Source organism: Sminthopsis crassicaudata, chromosome 3 (genome assembly GCF_048593235.1).
Source record: "Sminthopsis crassicaudata isolate SCR6 chromosome 3, ASM4859323v1, whole genome shotgun sequence".
Lineage (NCBI taxonomy): Eukaryota > Metazoa > Chordata > Mammalia > Dasyuromorphia > Dasyuridae > Sminthopsis > Sminthopsis crassicaudata.
Genome location: NC_133619.1, coordinates 258245271 through 258264903, shown reverse-complemented (window position 1 = coordinate 258264903; position 19633 = coordinate 258245271). Strand labels below are relative to the sequence as shown.

Below are 19633 nucleotides of genomic sequence, written 5' to 3'. Positions count from 1 at the left end.
TCACCTTTGTGGTGGCTGGAGGCTGGAGCACAAGCCTTCAGACTCAGATATATATTCCATTTTCCACCACTGTGATAGATTGAACAGACTCAGGTAAGACAGAGGACTGGAGGCTGGAGCACAAACTCCTGGACTTAGGGAGACTTCAAGACAGAGACCATCATGGTGATCCTCCTGCCTCCTCCACAGAAACCAGGATACATTCCAGAAGACCTCCAGAAAGCTGGCCTGGGTCCCAGGCAAGGAAACAGACTGTGAAGGAGACAATAAAGACTTTTGGACTTTGTCACCTAGCTATTCTTGTGGTGATTACTCTGCTGAGTCCAGAGACCTCCAGAAAACTAATCAGAACATTACAGAGAGTAGTATCACACATACACCAAAAGAAATAAATATGTACATATATATACATATATATATGTATGTATACACACACACACACACACACACACACACACACACACACACACACACATATATATGAGAGTAGGAAAGTGAAACAAGCACTTATATCCTACTAATCACTAAATGATAAGTTAGGAAAATACCAAATATTAAGATTGATGAAGGCACCAAAGATTGGAATTTGATCAAGAATTCACAATGACCATTTTCTTTGGCAAAAGATAGGTTTATTTAGAAAAGGTACAGACAAAATGATGTAAATTGTGTCCCCTTTAACCTTTTTTGACATGACCAGAGGGGATCTCTTAACCTCAATTCATACACCTCATCAAAATAAAGAAATACAATACACACAATACACCAAGAGTGGTAAATATGAAAGAGTTGGGAGAACACATAACAAGGAAAGGTACTTCAATAATTAATGATGGAAAAGTAAAGTTCCCTAATGTTTTAATGTTTTATACTATTTTTCTATTCTTTCTTGACAGATTGAAATCAAATTTACTGTAGATATATTTTTGTTTATGATCACTGAGGCAAGTGATATATATAGTTCAGTGGACAGTATTTGAATATTATGGTCTTTAAATTGGTTCAAGAGGTCAAAGTCTTGTTATAATTCTTAGCACTAGGAAAGATTCCCAAGTTGCTGAATGGTAGTTATGCTCTACAAGTCTCTGGCCATTGGCAATTATGTTATGTTGACATTTGGTCTTGATCACACAACACAAGAAAAAACTGAATCCATGAGTTAAAGGTTTAAGCATAACATAAGCTTGTATCAATTTAATATAGGAAGTAGAAATATATTCCTGCTGAAGTTTTAATCAACTTAACTATGCTTTGCTCTATTTCTTCCATTGAAATTATAGTATATATATATTTTAATATAAGTAGACCTACAAAATAATGATGTGAATTCATTTTATGTAGTGAAGGTTGAATAAGCTTACAGAGACTACTAAGGATTTCTCATGTAATTCTAGAATGTCCAGTCAATATTGAGCTACTTCCTGGTCAGGTTCATCTAGGATGTTCTTGAAAACCTAGAAATCCAGGCAATGTCCTCAGAGTCCCTGAGAGTTTCTAGAAGAACAGGTTTCATGGAATGACCTAAGTTTCATCCATTTACCACCTCCCACACTTAAGTTAGATTTTTTAAAAATATATTGCATTTAGAGAAGTTAGAGACTTTAAAAATGTGTAGACATATTTTAGAATATATAAGAAAATCCTATCTGTATCCAGAGAAATAACTGATAAATAGAAGTATGTGTAAAATTATCCTAAATATATTTATACACACACACACATACATATACAAATACATATTTGGGTCCAGTGGTAGCCATCACTAAGACTGGGGGAGAAGAGGAGAAAAAAAAAAGGGGGGGGAGTTTCATGATAACTTTATTACATATTTTTTAAAATTACATGTTTTTCTTTTTCTATTCTATTATGTTATAGAAATGTTTGTTTTATTTTTTAAGTTCAGTTCTCTTTTATTGTCCTGATTCAATTTCCCTAATTATCCTGATTAAGTTTCCCTAAATTGTCCTGCCTCAGTTTCCCTTATTGTTCTGCTTCAGTTTATAACTGTTCTGCTCAATCCTGCAAAACCACCCCTCCCTCTTAATCAGAATATTTAATAAGGATAAAATATCTTATATTTTAGAATACCAGAATGTCTTTCCCCAATCCAATCTATCAGAATATCAGATACCATTTTATCAAGATGTCTCTCCCCATCTCTGGGGTGCCTTTCCCCAATATATCATCCCCATCATGGCTCCCCTCACCCTGTCAGAACCTGATTGTCAGAGTCCCCTTCCCGCACTCAGCATCCTGACTCTGGCCCTGCTTCAGTCTACCCCCTGTGTCTGAGCCACATGTATATATGTCATTGAGAACTCATGTTGTTTGCTGGATTCTTGGAGACGATAGTCTCATTCAGCCCTGGGATCAAACCATGGATCCATTTGGTCCCAGTAAATCTCTTCCTTTTAAATAAAATATTAAATACTCTCTAATCTCTATCTTGCCTCAGTTTCTCTGGCATTACAAGAGTAAATCAAACAAGAATTTGAAAATAGATGGATAGATGAATATTGAACAAAAATTGTTTTAAGTACTACTTGTTCCAGACATTGTGTTAAGCACCAGGAAAGAGAAAGAATGGAGGTTGGAGGAAAAGGAGCCTTTCCCCCCAAGTAATCTGCCTTTTGATAATCAAAGACAACACACAAAGGGGCAGGATAATTAGGGGGAAAAGTTTTGTTTTTATGAGGGGAAAAGCTGAAAATGGGTTTGGGGGCAGGGGAATAGTGATAAGAAGGCCTAGGTGGATGAATGGTTAGAAAGTGTATCTTAATCATACTCTGGTGCCAAGGGTCACCTCACCAGACAAAGAAGCTAAGTTTAGTATTATACAATCATGAATCTACTAGATCAGGCTCTAGGGTGAAAGTTCCAAAGATCAATGGATTAAGATCCCCCAATGACTGGAGATTTGCATTCTGGAAGACCACAATGTAGAGATCCAGTGTTCAGGTTTTCAATGAGGAGGAACAAGTTAGGAAGGGCAGGCATGTAGCAAGATGACCTACGTAGGGAGATAAGAATGGTTTTAATTGAAAGAACAGTATAATGATCATTTGTAAAAAAAAAAAAAAAAAAAAAAAAAAAAGAATTTGAGGTCTTGACAAGATAGATGTTTATCCAGGATTAAACAACTAGGTAATAACAAAAAACATGTATTTGAATTTGAATTCTGGGATCCCAATTTAGTGTTCATTCCATTGTACTATGCTGCTTTTAAAAAGGAAAAAATCAAAACTTAACTCTTTTTACAAAAATTCTCAACATAGCATTCTTTTAGATTATTTTGCTTATTTAAAAAATTACTTAATTTAAATATTCAACTGATTCACAAAATTTCCTGAAATGAAAGGCATGTAATGAAGAAGATAAAAGATGATCTGTCTGCATTCATATCTCTTCTTTCTATTTACATTGTTGTAATCATTGTGTATATTGTATCCATGAATATCTTTCTATGCTGCTTCTTTGTATTTATTGTATTCATGATATCTTCAGGCTAATAGTTGATTACATTCAAGTAGCACAACTTGTTTAATCATTCCCCAATTTATTGTTTCTAGCTCCTTACCAATTAAAAAAAAGGTGTTGCTATAAATATTTTATTGTAGCCAAGTATGATAATACACAGTTATAATCCTTTCTAAAAGGATGCCGAGACTAGTAATCTCTTGAGTTTGAGAATTCTGAGTTGTAGTAGGCTATGCTGATTGGCATTAATATGATGAGCCTCTGGCAAATGGAATGATTCAAAGTCCCAAACTGCTCTGTGTGAGTGGCTCTGTACTTGCAACTTGGATTAGACAAAGTTTCAGCCTTAAACAAACGAATGATTGGAAAGAAAGAAGGAAGAAAGGGAGGGAGGGAGAAAAGGAGGGAGGAAGGGAGGAAGGAAGGATGGAAAGGAAAGGAGGGAGAGAGGAAGGAAGGGAAGAAGGGAGGGAGGGAGGAGAAAAGGAGAGAGGGAGAAAGCAAGGAGGGAGGAAGGGAGGGAAGAAGGGACAGAGGGAGAGAGGAAATAAGGAAGGAGAGAGAAAAAAATGAATGAATGAAAAACTTTGATGTATATGATTCTTTTGTCATTGACCTTGGAGTGTATTATTAACGGGATCTCTGGGTCAAAGAATTTGACTATTTTAGTCATTATCTAATTCACAATTCTCTCAGTAATGATGTGTCCCGGCTGGTCTACAACCTCTTTGACAATGATTACTCCCAAATTTTGTCATTTTTGTAAATTTACTGGATATGTAGTGAAACTTCAGAATTGCTTTGCTTTGCATTTTTTTTTAGTGATTCAAAGCAATCTTTCGTATGAATAATGATAGCTTGCTACTCTTCTCTAGAGAATTAAGGACTGACAATGGTTATACTACTCAATTGCTAGTCTTCCCATTCTAAATAGTTCAGGAAAAACAATACTGTAACGATTTTTCGTACAGTTGAAGGAAGCAAGACAAATTTGTATGAGAATAGCTAGAACTAGCCGAGCTTTTTTGTTTGTATTGTAAAGCTAGTGGTTCTATTGGTTTGAAAGCCAGTCTAACGAGTGGTGTGGTGGGGGTTACGTGGGGAGGGAGGAGGCTGAGCAGGCTCCAGTAGGCGTTGACGTCTCAGAGACCTGCAGAAATAGAATGAAAGTGAAAGGGGGGAGAGGAGGCAGACCCTGGCCGAAGCCGCTCCTGCCTGCCACCTCAGTCACTCCAGGAAGTATCAGGACAGCAGGAAATGCCGGTGTACGCGAAAATTGTTTGGCTGCTAGGAGAGAAGCAATTTTTGGTCGCCCATAGGTAAGGCTGGAGAGGGGCTGAAGGCGTTCTACTTGGTACGCTTTGTGACCTTGCCTTTGGAAGAGGTTGATGTTGAGACCCCGTAGCCTGGGTAGGGATGGGAGGTATGGAGGACCGTCCTTCATTTCAGAGACTAAGGTGAGATGTAAGCAAGAGAAGTAGCCTGATCTGTTTTGCTGTTTTAAAAGCAAGGGCTCTTCAGATGCACCTGCTGCCAGTTGTATGAATGGAGGCGGGGGCGGAGGGATGGGGGAGAAAACGAAAAGAGAATTGAGAGTGCCGGGGGGGAGGAAGGAAGCTCTATTCTACTCACTAGAGAGCTCCGGAGGGGATGTAATTTCTGAGAGAAAGAGAAAGAGAGGATACTCTCTCTTCTGCTATTCCTTCTTTCTTCTCTTCCTTTGAGAATCCCGAAATCGGAGGGACAGGTTAGGAGGAAGTGGAATGCTGAAAAACCGAGTGTTCTGCTTTGAACAAAAAGGTGAAATGAATGGGTGGCGGAAGAGGAGGAGATTTCGGGAGAAGTGGGGTCAGAAGTGGTGAAGCCGGAGAGCTGTTACCACCGGTTCCATTCTGGGGTTCTTCTGTGACAGCCTGGTGATGATCTGCCCTGCCCAGAGCTCCGCCCCATGAGACTAGAGGGGAACACCTTGCTTATGAACACAGCTAAGCAAACTAGCTGCCACAGCCCAGAATCAAGAATGTGCTGTGTGTCTTTGGGAGCTAAGTGAGTTTTATAGCAGCAGTTGTTATAGGGACAAGAGGTTCTTATTTTTATGAGGTTTGGACTAAGGAAAAAAAAATTATGTGGTGCATTTTTAAGTGAGATATCTCGAACTACCAGCAAATTTCATACGTTTTGTCTCATCTCTAAAGATTAACTCTTGTTTTTATATTTATTTCCTTTAATTGAAGTATTTGAAAGGTAATGAACGCTAGGTCTGAAAGGTTCAAGCGATCAATAGCTCTAAAGTTTCTGGATTGTAGTAGATTGTGTTGTGTTTTAGGAATTATTTTATTTCAGCTAAATTATTTCCTTCTCTTCTTCCCCTTCAGTCGTTCAGGAGTATGAAGTGTTTTGGAATTATGACATTTATAGGTTTTGAACAAATGGCTAAGGGAGATATAGCACTTAGTAACTTGAATGATGTGCACCTAACATGTATAGTAAGGCTACTATTGTACAAAAAGTCTGAGAAGTAACTGATGGCATACTAGAAGTGTTAAGATTTCATTCTGAAAGCAAAATGAAGAGTGAATATTGAGGAAATTCCTGGAATTTGCATTTTAAAATTGTTATTGTCTTTTAAATTAATAATTTAATAAAAAAATAAAAAAATAAAAATAATAAAAAGGAAGCAGTGTGGTTGAATTGGTGAAACTTATATCAAATTCTCAGAGTTTGAAACTTAAGTTCAAGCCAGGCACACGGTTAACTGTACTATAGAGTACATAAAGGAGAGTAGGATGGAATAACTGGAAAGAAAGATGAGACATTTTAGCTATTGACCTCAAAACTCAAGATTATTTTTAGACATTGTATTAGTTATATTAGCTATTATTGTTTTAAATTATATAGGATTTTGATAGTGCTCTTTTAGGTGAAAGAGATAAATTTATTGATTAAACTTCAGAAAGTTTAATGAAAGTTTAAAGAAAGTCTGTGCAATTAAAATGGATTAAAACTCAACAAATATTTTGTGTGCAAGGCATTGTGCTAAGCCCCAAGAAACCTGCCCCCAAAGGATCTGCTCCCAGAGAACGATTGCAACCTAGAGAAACAGAACTTCACAGCTTATAGTTAGGGCAATAAGGAGGGGGGATGGGGAAGCATCTAACTGAACCTTGGATAGGAAAAAAAATGTCTTTAGGCTGAGGAACACTAGGAAGTGTTTGCTCAATCACTAACATGTATTTGTTAAGCACCAGTCATTGTGTTTAGAACTTTGGGTACAAAGATAAGAAGGAAATATTTTCCTGTTCTCTTAAAGTTCTATTGGGGGATGCCATATAAATACACACGAGCACAAGCACACACACACTCACAAAAGGTCATATTGTGAGTCAGAGGAAGACACTAACAACTGTGGGAGGGGATTGGGAAGTTATCAACAAAAATATTTGTGTTTACTATATGCCACCACTTTAAGCTTTTAATTTATTATACTATTTAATATATTATTATATTATAATATAATATTAATTAATTAATAATTGTAATTTTTATCCTTCCTCAAACTACTCATGATGTATCCCTTCCCTCCTTTGTTTTTTCCCCCAAATAAGCCACTCATCTCTATAGATCTCATATCATTCAGATGCCATTTCTCTACTCTGTCCTCTCTCTGAAAAGAAAAGGTAGCTCTTCTCTTTCAAAAGTGATTTCACTCTGTCCCATCCCATCTTCTACAAAAATTTCTCCTTCATAATCTGCACACTCTCATTCATCTTCAGTCTTTTTCCACAAACTGGCTTCTTCCTTATAGCATAAAAACATACTCATACTCTCTCCAAGCCAAAAACAAAGGAAAACAAAACAAAACTGTTGGCATGAATTCATCTCTTTCTAGCAATCATCCCTTTTTGTGGCTTAATTCTATAAGTGTTATTGGTTTCTATAATCCTCTTCCACTTTCTTTTCTGTCACTCTCTCTTTTTTTAAATAGTAGTTTATTTTTCCAAATACATTTAAAGATAGTCTTCAACATTCACCTCTGTAAAACTTTGTGTTCCAAATTTTCCTCTCTCCCTTCATCCACTCCCCAAGATAGCAAATAATCAAATATAAATTAAACATGTCATTCTCTTTTTAGCACTGCAATCTCATTTCCTACCTTGTCATTGAACTGAAACTTTTCTTTCCAAAATAACCATTTATATCCTTTAAAAAATTTTTCCAATCAACAAGCAACTGCTTTTTCTCATTTGAGAGGGAAAGAAAATAAAATCCCCATTATTATAATCAAAATAAATTTTCACATTGACCATTTTCAGATATATGTATATATCTCATGTGTATATATACATGTTTATACATGTATATAGAGATATATAAAACATACATTTTTTCTTCCTCACCCTAGAAGATAAAAATAATTATATTTGAGTTTTTATAATGTCAAAAATGACTTAGTCATTCAAAATTGTTTTTAAAACAATATTGCTGCTATTGTATATAATGTTTTCTTGAGTCTACTCATTTTAACCTCTCATAATTTCATGCAAGTTTACCAATTTTTTTCTACAATCAATTTGTCTATCTCTAATCAATAATGACTTAGAGTATTTTTTCATATGACTATAAATTGCTTTTAAATCTTCAGTGGAAAAAGTACCTATTTATATCACTTGACCACTTATCAATTGCAGAATGATTCTCAAGATTTGACAAAGTTGTTTTTATATTTTAAATATAAGACCTTCATCTGAGAAGCTATAAAAATGTATTCCCAATTATCTGCTTTCCTTCTGATCTTGGTTATATTTGTTTTATTTGTACAAAATCTTTTTAAAAAATTTTTATATTTTTTAAAATAGTTTTTATGTACCAGATATATGCACGGGTGATTTTACAACATTGGCAATTAATTGCCAAACCTTTTGTTCTAATTTTTCCCCTTCTTCCCTCCACCCAAGATAGCAGGTTGACCAATACATGTTAAATATGTTAAAATATAAATTACAATATATGTATACATGTCCAAACAGTTGTTTTGCTGTACAAAAAGAATTGGACTTTGAAATAGTGTACAATTAGCCTGTGAAGGCAATCCAAAATGCAGGTAGACAAACATAGAGGGATTGGGAATTCTAGGTAGTGGTTCATAGTCATCTCCCAGAGTTCTTTTGCTGGGTATAGCTGGTTCAGTTTATTACTGCTCTATTGGAACTGATTTGGTTCATCTCATTGTTGATGGCCATATCCATTAGAATTGATCATCATGTAGTATTATTGTTGAAGTATATAATGATCTCCTGGTCCTACTCATTTCACTCAGCATAAGTTCATGTAAGTTTCTGAAATCATCCTGTTGGTTATTTCTTACAGAACAATAATATTCCATAATATTCATATGCCACAATTTATTCAGTCATTCTCCAATTAATGAGCATCTATATAGTTTCCAGTTTCTGGCTACTACAAAGAGGGCTGCCATAAACATTCTTGCATATGCAAGTCCCTTTCTCTTCTTTAAGATCTCTTTGGGATATAAGCCCAATAGTAACACTGATGGGTCAAAGGGTATGCACAGTTGGATAATTTTTTGAGTACAGTTCCAAATTGCTCTCCAGAATGGCTGGATGTATTTACAATTCCACCAACAATGTAACTGTGTCCCTGTTTTCTCACATTCCCTCCAACGTTCTGCATTATCTTTCCCTGTCATTCTAGCCAATCTGACAGGTGTGTAGTGGCATCTCAGAGTTGTCTTAATTTGCATTTCTCTGATTAATAATGACTTGGAGAATCTTTTCATATGGCTAGAAATAGTTTCAATGTCTTCATCTGAGAATTGTCTCTTCATATCTTTTGACAATTTATCAATTGGAGAATGACTTGATTTCTTATAAGTTAGAGTCAATTCTCTATATATTTTGGAAATGAGACCTTTATCGGAACCTTTGACTGTAAAAATATTTTCCCATTTTATTGTTTCCCTTCTAATCTTATCTGCATTAGTTTTGTTTGTACAAAAACTTTTCAATTTGATATAATCAAAGTTTTCTACTTTGTGATCAATAATGATCTTTAGTTCTTCTTTGGATATAAATTCAATCCTCTTCCACAGGTCTGAGAGATAAACTATCCTGTGTTCCTCTAATTTATTTATAATCTCATTCTTTATGCCTAGGCTATGAATTCATTTTGACCTGACTTTGGTGTATGGTGTTAAGTGTGGGTCAATGCCTGGTTTCTGCCATACTAATTTCCAATTTTCCCAGCAATTTTTGTCAAACATTAAGTTCTTATCCCAAAAGCTGAGGTCCTTGGGTTCACAAAATCTTTTTAATTTAATTTAATCCATTTTATATTACCCATGCATATGTTTTGTAAATAAAAAGTTTTAATTAAAAAAAAATCCATTTTATACCTCACACTGTTCTTGATCTTTTGTTTATTCGTAAATTGTTTGCCTACCCATGTGTTCAAAAACAAATATTTTCCATGTTTTTTTCTGAAATTCTTGTAATATTTTCCTTTATATCTAAGCTATCTAACCATTTTGACTTTATTTTGATAAATGTTGTTAAATATTGAACTAAGCCCAATTTCTGTCAGACTGCTTTTTTTCCAACAATTTTTTACCAGATAATGTATTCTTATCCCCAAAACTTAAGTCTTTATATTAAATTCATTTGTAGCTGTAAATTGTCTACTCTGTTCCACTGTTCTAACTTTTAATTTCTTTAGCCAGTAATAGTTTGATAATCAATGCCTTAAGATTTTTGATACTGCTAAGTCTGCTTCCTTTACACTTTTTAAAAATAGTTACTTTGATATTCTTGATTTTTGTTTTGTATTTTTTATTGTTCTTTTAAATGAATTTTGTTATTTTTTCTAATTCAGTCTAAATAATTTGGTTATTTAATTTAGTTGAATATGTGAATTTATATATATATATAAAGTAAAAGTGTCACATTGTTCCTGCTATGCATGAATAATTAATATTTCTTCAATTATTTAAATTTGATTTTATTTGAATAAAAATTTTGTTTATATAATTCCTGGTTTTGTTTTGTTAGGTATATTCCTAGGTATTTTATATTGTCTAGAGTTACATTTTTTAAGTTTGACTTATTTTATTTTTAAAAATAGAATAAGAAAAGAAGAAATACAAAAAATAAAATAAGACAAACATAGCATATTCACTTTTTATTGTTTGCTATGTTTTTTTCCTTTCACTTTTTCACCTGATTTTTCTTGTGCAACATGATAAATGTGGAAATATTTTTAGAAGTTTAACCTAAATTGGATTATTTACTATACAGGGGAGGGAAAGGGCAGGAAGGAAACAAGAAAAATTTGGAACACAAGTTTTTGCAAAGATTAATGTTAAAAAAATTATCTTTGCATATATTTTGAAAAATAAAAAGCTACTACTATTTTAAAAAAATTAAACAAACCACTCTGGAAATTAAAAAAAAAAAAAAAAGAACATTGTCATATGCACAGTGGAACATCATGGAAGATTCAAAATATATAACAACAAATTACCAGTTCAAGAAAGTATATAAATTAATAGAAGAAATTATATTCCTGAGTATCCATCTTTTCTTTACTTCCTTGTAAATTGTTCTTTTGTTGTCTACTACACAGTTTCTACTTTATTCTTTTTTCCATCTTTCATTCCCTTAACATTTCCAAACAGGCCATAGTTAAGAAAAAATATTTATGTATACATGTGTAGATATATACATACACATATGTGCATGCATACACACATGCACAAACACAAACACTGTCACTCCCACATATATCTTTTTTATCTCTGCAGATTCTTTGCTTTAATTCTGTTCCTTAACTTGCCTTGTTATTACTTAACTTCCCCCCACCTATGAATCCTTCCCTTGTCTTCTTCCTTCATCCTTTGCTTCCTCATCCATCCATCCCTTCTCCCTTATTTCTTTATAGATTTTGAAAGGTGCTATGCTCTTCATGCTATTTATATAGGGTTGCCTATTTAACCCATTCCCATTGTGAGTAGGTTTTCAGAAATATGAGCCCTCTTCCTCCTCCAATTAATGCCCCTATCCTTCTTCTATATCTCATTTGTATAACACAATTAGTATTTTTACCTTAACTGCCCAATCTTTTTTGAGCTACCCTATTGTTAATGTCTATCTTAAACATATGGTATACATGTCCCATGCTAAACTAACACACACACTTTGTCTATGTTGAATTCTTTGAAATTATCTTTGATATTGACTCCCATCTATTAAATTTTCTATTAAGTTCAGGTTGATGGCTAGAAAAGTCCTCAAAATCTGCAAGTTTGTTGAATATCCATTTTTCCCCATTCAATATTAAAGATAATTTTGCTGGATATGATATTTTTGGCCATAGATGTAATTCTTTTGATTGTCAGTAGATATGATTCCAGGACCTGTGGCCTTTTACTGTGGCTGCTAATAAATCCTGTACAATTCTAATTGTATCCCCAGCATATTTGAAAATTTTTTTTTTTTGTTTCTTGTAAAATTTTCTCTTTGATCTGGGGGTTTCAAAATTTGGCAGTAATATTCCTATGTGCCTTCTTCTTCTTCTTCTTTTTTTTTTTAAATAATTTTTTATTATATATATTTTTATAATATTATCCCTTGTATTCATTTTTCCAAATTATCCCCCCCCTCTCTCTACTCCCTCCCCCCAATGACAGGCAATCCCATACATTTTACTTGTGTTACAATATAACCTAGATACAATACATGTGTGTAAATACCATTTTCTTGTTGCACAATAAGCATTAGATTCCGAAGGTACATGTAACCTGGGCAGACAGATATTAGTGCTAACAATTTACATTAATTTCCCAGTGTTTCTTCTCTGGGTGTAGCTACCTCTGTCCATCATTGATCAACTAGAAGTGAGTTGGATCTTCTTTATGTTGAAGATTTCCACTTCCATCAGAATACATCCTCATACAGTATTGTTGTTGAAGTGTATAGTGATCTTCTGGTTCTGCTCATTTCACTCAGCAACAATTGATGTAAGTCTCTCCAAGCCTCTCTGTATTCCTCCTGCTGGTCATTTCTTACAGAGCAATAATATTCCATAACCTTTATACCATAATTTACCCAACCATTCTCCAATTGATGGACATCCATTCATCTTCCAGTTTCTAGCTACAACAAAAAGAGCTGCCACAAACATTTTGGCACATATATGTCTCTTTCCGCTCTTTAGTATTTCTTTGGGATATAAGCCCAGTAGTAGCACTGCTGGGTCAAAGGGTATGCACAGTTTGATAACTTTTTGGGCATAGTTCCAAATTGCTCTCCAGAATGGCTGGATTCTTTCACAACTCCACCAGTAATGTATTGTGTCCCAGTTTTCCCACATCCTCTCCAACATTCATCATTATTTGTTCCTGTCATCTTAGCCAATCTGACAGGTGTGTAGTGGTATCTCAGAGTTGTCTTAATTTGCATTTCTCTAATCAGTAGTGATTTGGAACACTCTTTCATGTGAGTGGATATAGTTTCAATTTCTTCATCTGAGAATTGTCTGTTCATATCCTTTGACCATTTATCAATTGGAGAATGGTTCGGTTTCTTATAAATTAGGGTCAGTTCTCTATATATTTTGGAAATGAGACCTTTGTCAGAACCTTTGCTTTTAAAAATATTTTCCCAATTTGTTACTTCCTTTCTAATCTTGTTTGCATTAGTATTATTTGTACAGAAACTTTTTAGTTTGATGTAATCAAAATCTTCTATTTTGTGATCAATAATGATCTCTAGTTCTCCTCTGGTCATAAATTCCTTCCTCCTCCACAGGTCTGAGAGGTAGACTATCCTCTGTTCCTCTAATCTATTTATTATCTCCCTCTTTATGCCTAAATCATGGACCCATTTTGATCTTATCTTGGTATATGGTGTTAAGTGTGGATCCATATCTAATTTCTGCCATATTAATTTCCAGTTTTCCCAACAGTTTTTTCCAAATAATGAATTTTTATCCCTAATGTTGGTATCTTTGGGTTTGTCAAAGATTAGATTGCTATAGATGTACCCTTTTTTGTCCTTTGTATCTAATCTGTTCCACTAATTAGATACAAAGGACAAAAATGGGTTTGTCAAAGATTAGATTGCTATAGATGTACCTCCTATGTGCCTTCTACAAAAGTTCTTGTTGAGATGATGATGATGATGGGTGGACTTTTTTTCTCTATTTCTACTTTCCCCTCATGTTCATTCTATCACTCCAGGACAGTTTTCTTTAATTATTTCTTGCATTATTGTGTTAAGATTCTTTTTTTCTTTCTTTCTTTCTTTTTTTTTTTTTTTTTTTTTTTTGGTCCCAGCTTTCAGGTAATAGAATTATTCTTATATTTTCTCTTCTTGATTTGTTTTCCAGATTTGTCATTTTTTCTTATAAGGTGTTTCACATTGAATGTAAAAATGTTTTCCAGTTTAATGCTTCCCTTCTAATTTTTGTCTTCATTAGTCAACCCCCAGAGAAAAGACTGGGAATTGAGTGTGGTTCACAACATAGCATTTTCACTTTTTTTGGTGTTGTTTGCTTGGATTTTATTTTCTTCATCATTTAATTTTCTGGTTTCATTTGATTTTTCTTATACAACAAGATAATTGCATAAATATATATGCATATACTGGATTTAACATATTTCTGTCATGTTTAACATATATGAGACTATTTGCCATCTAGGGGAGGGTAATGGGGGGGAGAAACTGAAATACAAGGCTTTGTTGTGGAATTATCTATGCATGTTTTGAAAAATAAAAATCTTTTAAAAAATGTTTCACATTTTGTTCTATTTTTTCATTCTTTATAATTTGTTTTGTTATTTTTTGCTCATTCATAGCTTCACTTTGCCCAATTCTAATTTTCAAAAAATTATTTTTCATCTTTGAGACCCTTTATCTCCTTTTCTAGTTAATTTTTTTTCATAATTATCTTGTTTTTCTTGGATTTTTTTTTTCAGTTTTAGTTTATTCCTCAATGTCTCTCATTTGATTTTTAAATTTTTTTTGAGTTCTATATGTCTTTGGGCAGGGAGCCATTTCATGTTACTTTTTGGAGTAGAAGCTTTTTTTTTTTTTTTTTTTTTTTTACTTATGTCCTCCTCAGAAGATGAACCCTGGTTTTCCCTGTTCTCATAGTAAGTTTCTATGATTGGGATCTTTCTCTTTACCAGTTCATTTTTTAAAAAAAAATTATTATTTAAATAAATTATTAATGAATAGTAATAATATTAATAAATTATAAATAAATTATTTATTATTTAAAAAATATTAGTGTAAGCATCTCTAATCAAGAGTGGAGGATATGATACCTGTAGCTTCATTTCAACTATCCCCTCTGACCTGGAACTTCAAATCAAGAGCTCTTCCCTCCTGCAAGTTTTGCAGCCATCATCATCCCTGCCTCACTGCCTCTGCACTTAGGATTGTGTTGGTTTCTTCCTGCCCTGTGCTAAAACCCTGAAGCACAGCTGGGCTTGGCATTTCTAATTAGCTGAAGTTCTCTCAGTGTTCCTGGATTTAGATCCCCAACTCCACCCAAGTCTGGGAGGTGAAAGTTTCTGTCATTCCTACTGGAATCCAGTTTAGCCCCAAGGTTCCCCATTTGAATTTTCTTCCAGCTAGCATGGAGGCATTTGCCCTTCACATAGAGATAATCCCCATCCCTACCCTGGGATTTTTCTTCAGATTTTCTTGGGTTGTACCAGGAGGATTCCAGTTCTATCCCAAGTTTTCTTGATTTTTCACCAGTCTATGTTCTCCCTGAGACAGAATTTTGTTCTCTTTGTGGGGGAAATCTGGAGAACTTGAAATTTACCAACCTACTCTGCCATCTTCCCAGAATCCTCTCTAGAATTACTTTAAGTAATTCTTCCTATTTCTTCCAGGGTTTTGTTTGTGATATATAGGAATACTGTTACTTTGCAAAAATTAATGTTTCAACTAACTTTATAGTCATATCATCTGAAAAAAAATATATATATATATTTTTATCTCATTCCCTATTTTGATTTCTTCTATTCCTTCTCTTACTGCTATTGCTTGGATTTCCAATATAATATTGATAATATTGATGACAATGGACATCATTGTTTCACAACTGATTTTACTGGAAAGGCTTTTATGTTATCCCCATTATAAAAATGTTAGCTTGCTGATGATTTTAGATAAATACTTTCATCAAGAAAAAAACTATGCTTATACTTTCAAATTTTTTAAATAAAAAAATGAATTTTTTTCCTACATCTATTGATATAATGATTTATTTTTATTTTTATTATTGATATAAACAAATGCTAATAGTGTTTCTTATGTTAAGTCATCCCTGTATTTCTAATATAAATACTACTTGGTCATCTTATATAATCTTTCCAATATATTATTATATTTTAGCTAGTATTTTTTTAGGGTTTTTGCATCTATATTCATTTCTCTGATTTTATTCTTGTTTAGGTATCAGTATTATATAGTTTCATAAAAGGAGTTTGGTGGGACCCTTCCTTTACCTATTGTTCCAAATAATTTATTTAACACTGGAATTAGTTGATCTTTAAGTATTTGATAGAATTCACTTACAAATCCATTTTTATTGATAGGAGCATGTAGAGATAAGAAATTTCCCTCTAATTATTGCTTTTGCTGAATTCCAAAGGTTTTGGCATACTTTCTCAATACTGTTGTTTTCTTATAAAATTATTAATTGTTTTTATGATGTATTCTTTAACTCATTTATTCTTTAAGATTAGGTTGTTTAGCTTCAATTAGTTATTTTTTAATCTAGATTTCTGTGATCCCTCATTAAATATAATTTTATTATATTGTGATCTGAAAAGGATACTCAATATTTCTGCTTTTAACTATAAAATGTTTATGTCCTCTCTCTCTCTCTCTCTCTCTCCATATATATATATATATATATATATATATATATATATATATATATATATATGTAGTATGTAGTTAATCTTTGTAAAGGTACCATGAATAAGAAAAATGTATTGTTTTCTATTACTATTCAATTTTCTCCAGATATATCTAGCTTATCTAAAGTTATATAAACTTCCTTGACTTTTTTCTTATTTTTTGGTTAATCTGATTCTGAGATAGACAAAGCTTTTTCCTCTGCTCCCCTTCCCCACACACTATTATAGTAGTATTATCTATCTTGACCTGTAATTCATTTAGCTTTCCTTTTAAAAATTTAAATACTATTGTATTTGGTGCACATGATTGCTTCATTGTCTATGGTACTTTTTTAATCAAAATGTAGTTGTGTTTGTCTCTTTTAATTAAATGTCTTTTAGTCTTGATTTTGTAAGAAATCATGATCACTACCCTTGCCTTTTTTTGCATCAGCTGAAACACAACAAATTCTATTGCAATCCTCCATTTTAACTGTATGTATCTCTCATTCTTAAATGTGTTTCTTGCGAATAACATTGTGGGGTTATAATTTCTTAAATCCATTCTGTTTTAAGGATAAGTCCATCCTATTTACAACTATTCAAAGTTATAATTACTATTTGTCAATTTTCCTCCATCTTATTTTTATTCATTATTGTCTTCCTTAGCCTTTCTTTTTCCCCCATATCTCTTTTACTTTATACTCCCCTCTTACCATCTTATTCCTTATTCTCTTTCCTCTATGGCTCCTTCCTCTATCCTCTCCCTCACCTACTTAAATATTAATCTACATACCCTTCTAATAGTCCCTGCCTTGCCTTGTCTCCTAGTCTTCTTTTTTTCTAACTTTAAGACTTTTATTACATTTTAGATGTATATATTGTTCCTTCTTTCATACAGAGACTAAGATTCAAGCACTATTAATCCTCTAACTCCCACCTATTTCCTCTGTATCAGTTTTTTTTCTTATTCTCAATTTGAATAAAGTATTTGCACTTTTTCCTCTTTTCCTACCCAATTTTGTTTTTTAGAATTGATGAGGTTCGGCTCCCCTGAATTCCTGGTTATGGAGCCAAAAATGATAAGGTTCGGTAGGGCAAGGAGTTGTGGGAACCCCCTTCTGGTCGGTGCAGGTGCTTTGTAAATAAATTTACGAACCCGAAAAGTTAAACTGGCAAAAGAAGTTTATTATTAAAACTGAGAAGTCAATTTTTGCAGGTTGACTTCTACAGTGGAAGGGTCCTGACAGAGAAGTAAAGATCTAGCAGAGAAATCCCGACAGAGAAGTAAAGAGAGGTAATGTCCTTTTAGGAAAATAGGTGAGAGAGATAAAGAGGGAGTAATGCTGAAAAGAGAATGCCTTTTCAGTGGGCAGAGGGTTGCAGCTATGCCAAGGGGGGGGGGGGGAGAGAGAGAGAGAGAGAGAGAGAGAGAGAGAAATTCATTCTTGAATGTGACTGATATTTTGTTCTTCAAAATATAATGTTCTAAGACCTATGGTCATTAAGTGTAGAAGCTGCTAGGTCTTATGAAATTTTGGTTTTATCTCCACAGTATTTGAATTAATTTTTTTCTTTGTTGTTTGCAATATTTTCTGCTTAACTTTGGAATTTTGAAACTTGGCTATGACATTTCTGGAAGTTTTCTCCCTAGGATTTCTTTCACGTATTAATTGCAGGGTTTTTGTGGCATTTTTTTCTGTTTTTGCTTTACGCTTGCTTTAGAACTAATTTCTTGTAACATTATACCAAGATTCTTTTTTTCTGATCTTAACTTTCAGATAGTCCAACAATTCTTATACTGTTTCTCCTTGATCTCCAGATCAACTCTTGTTCTCCAGATCAGTTATTTTTTCTAATGAAATGTTTCAGATTCTCTATTTTTCATTCTTTTTATTTTGTCTTATTATTTCTTTTTGCCTTATAATATCTTTTGATTACTTTTGCTCAATGCTAGTTTTCAAGGAGTTATTTTCTTCCTTAATTTTTTTTTTTCCTGAGACAATTAGGGTTAAGTGACTTGCCCAGGATTATACAGCTAGGAAGTGTTAAGTGTCTGAAGTCTGATTTGAACTCAGGTCCTCCTGACTTCAGGGCTGGTGCTGTATCCACTGTGCCATCTAGCTGCCCCCTTCCTTAACATTTTTTTTACCTCTTTTTCCAATTGGTTGATTTTCTTTTCCTAATTTCCTTGGCTTGCTTTTATTTTATTTCTAGTTTTTCCTCAATCTCTCTTATTAGATTTTTGAAGTCATTTTAAGTTCTTCCAAGAATTCTTTTTGGGTTTGTGAGCATTTGATACTACTTTTTATGGTAGGAGTGTTTTTGGTTTTGTTTTTTTAACCTCATTATCTTCCTTTGCCTATACACCAAGATCTTGTTTTACATCGTAATAGCTATCTATGGTTGGGTTCTTTCTCTATTTTTTCTCTGTAGCATTCTCATTTACTTTTTCAGGGTCTGTGTCCTGAGTTTTCCTAGCACTATAAAAGCTCTTTAGACTGGGTTATTTTTTTTTTCAAAATTATTTTCTCTTTCTTCCAGCTTACTTTTTAAAAAAAACTTCAGATTTAACAAATAAAAAGTAAATATCCAGTATTTTTTACTTGTGGAAGGAATGTCTGAACTGATCCTGTTACTGCTTTCTTGGGTTATTGAATGTTGAATTATTTCAAAATCTTAGCCAGCTTATGCAGGGCACATGCAAGTACTTCAAAAGTGATCTGATCCAGAGCAATATCTGATTGATTCTCTCCTGTTCTAAATTCTGAAAATTCTCTCCTGTTCTGAACTCTGAAAATGTCTTATTTAGGGTTGTGTCTGAAAAACAATTGATTATTGCTCCTCTCAACCAGCTAGAAAACTGTTAATTCTTTCCTTTTGTCTATAATTCCTTCCCTGATAATTGCTATGCAGGCTTTAGACTGGACTAGGAGATAGAAATGATATTCCTGGGTTCTGAGCCATACCTCTCTTTTACTGTTGGCAACTTGAGTCTTTCTTGGAACAACCTGTAACCTTCAACTAATTCTTACTCATAATGCTACCAATGAATACAGGTTTTCTCCTAAATCTGTCTTAATATCTATTATTTGGAATTGGGTAGTTGGTGGCAAAGCTGCCATTTGGCACCTGTTCCTGCACCCTGCATGCAGTGCCCCTATATATCAATTTGTCCTGATGCATAGTCTTTCTCTGGATGCTGGAGAGTTCTGTTTGGTGAAG

General features: G+C 33.5%; 1 protein-coding gene across 1 annotated transcript in view; it reads left to right on the top strand.

The window, feature by feature from the left end:
- Positions 1-4566: 4566 nt before the first annotated feature.
- SLC37A1 (solute carrier family 37 member 1) overlaps positions 4567-19633 on the top strand; it is a 132783-nt gene continuing 117716 nt past the window's right edge. The window contains exon 1 of the mRNA XM_074300567.1: positions 4567-4796. The gene's annotated coding sequence lies outside the window, so the exon portion shown is untranslated. The remainder of the gene's footprint in view (positions 4797-19633) is intronic.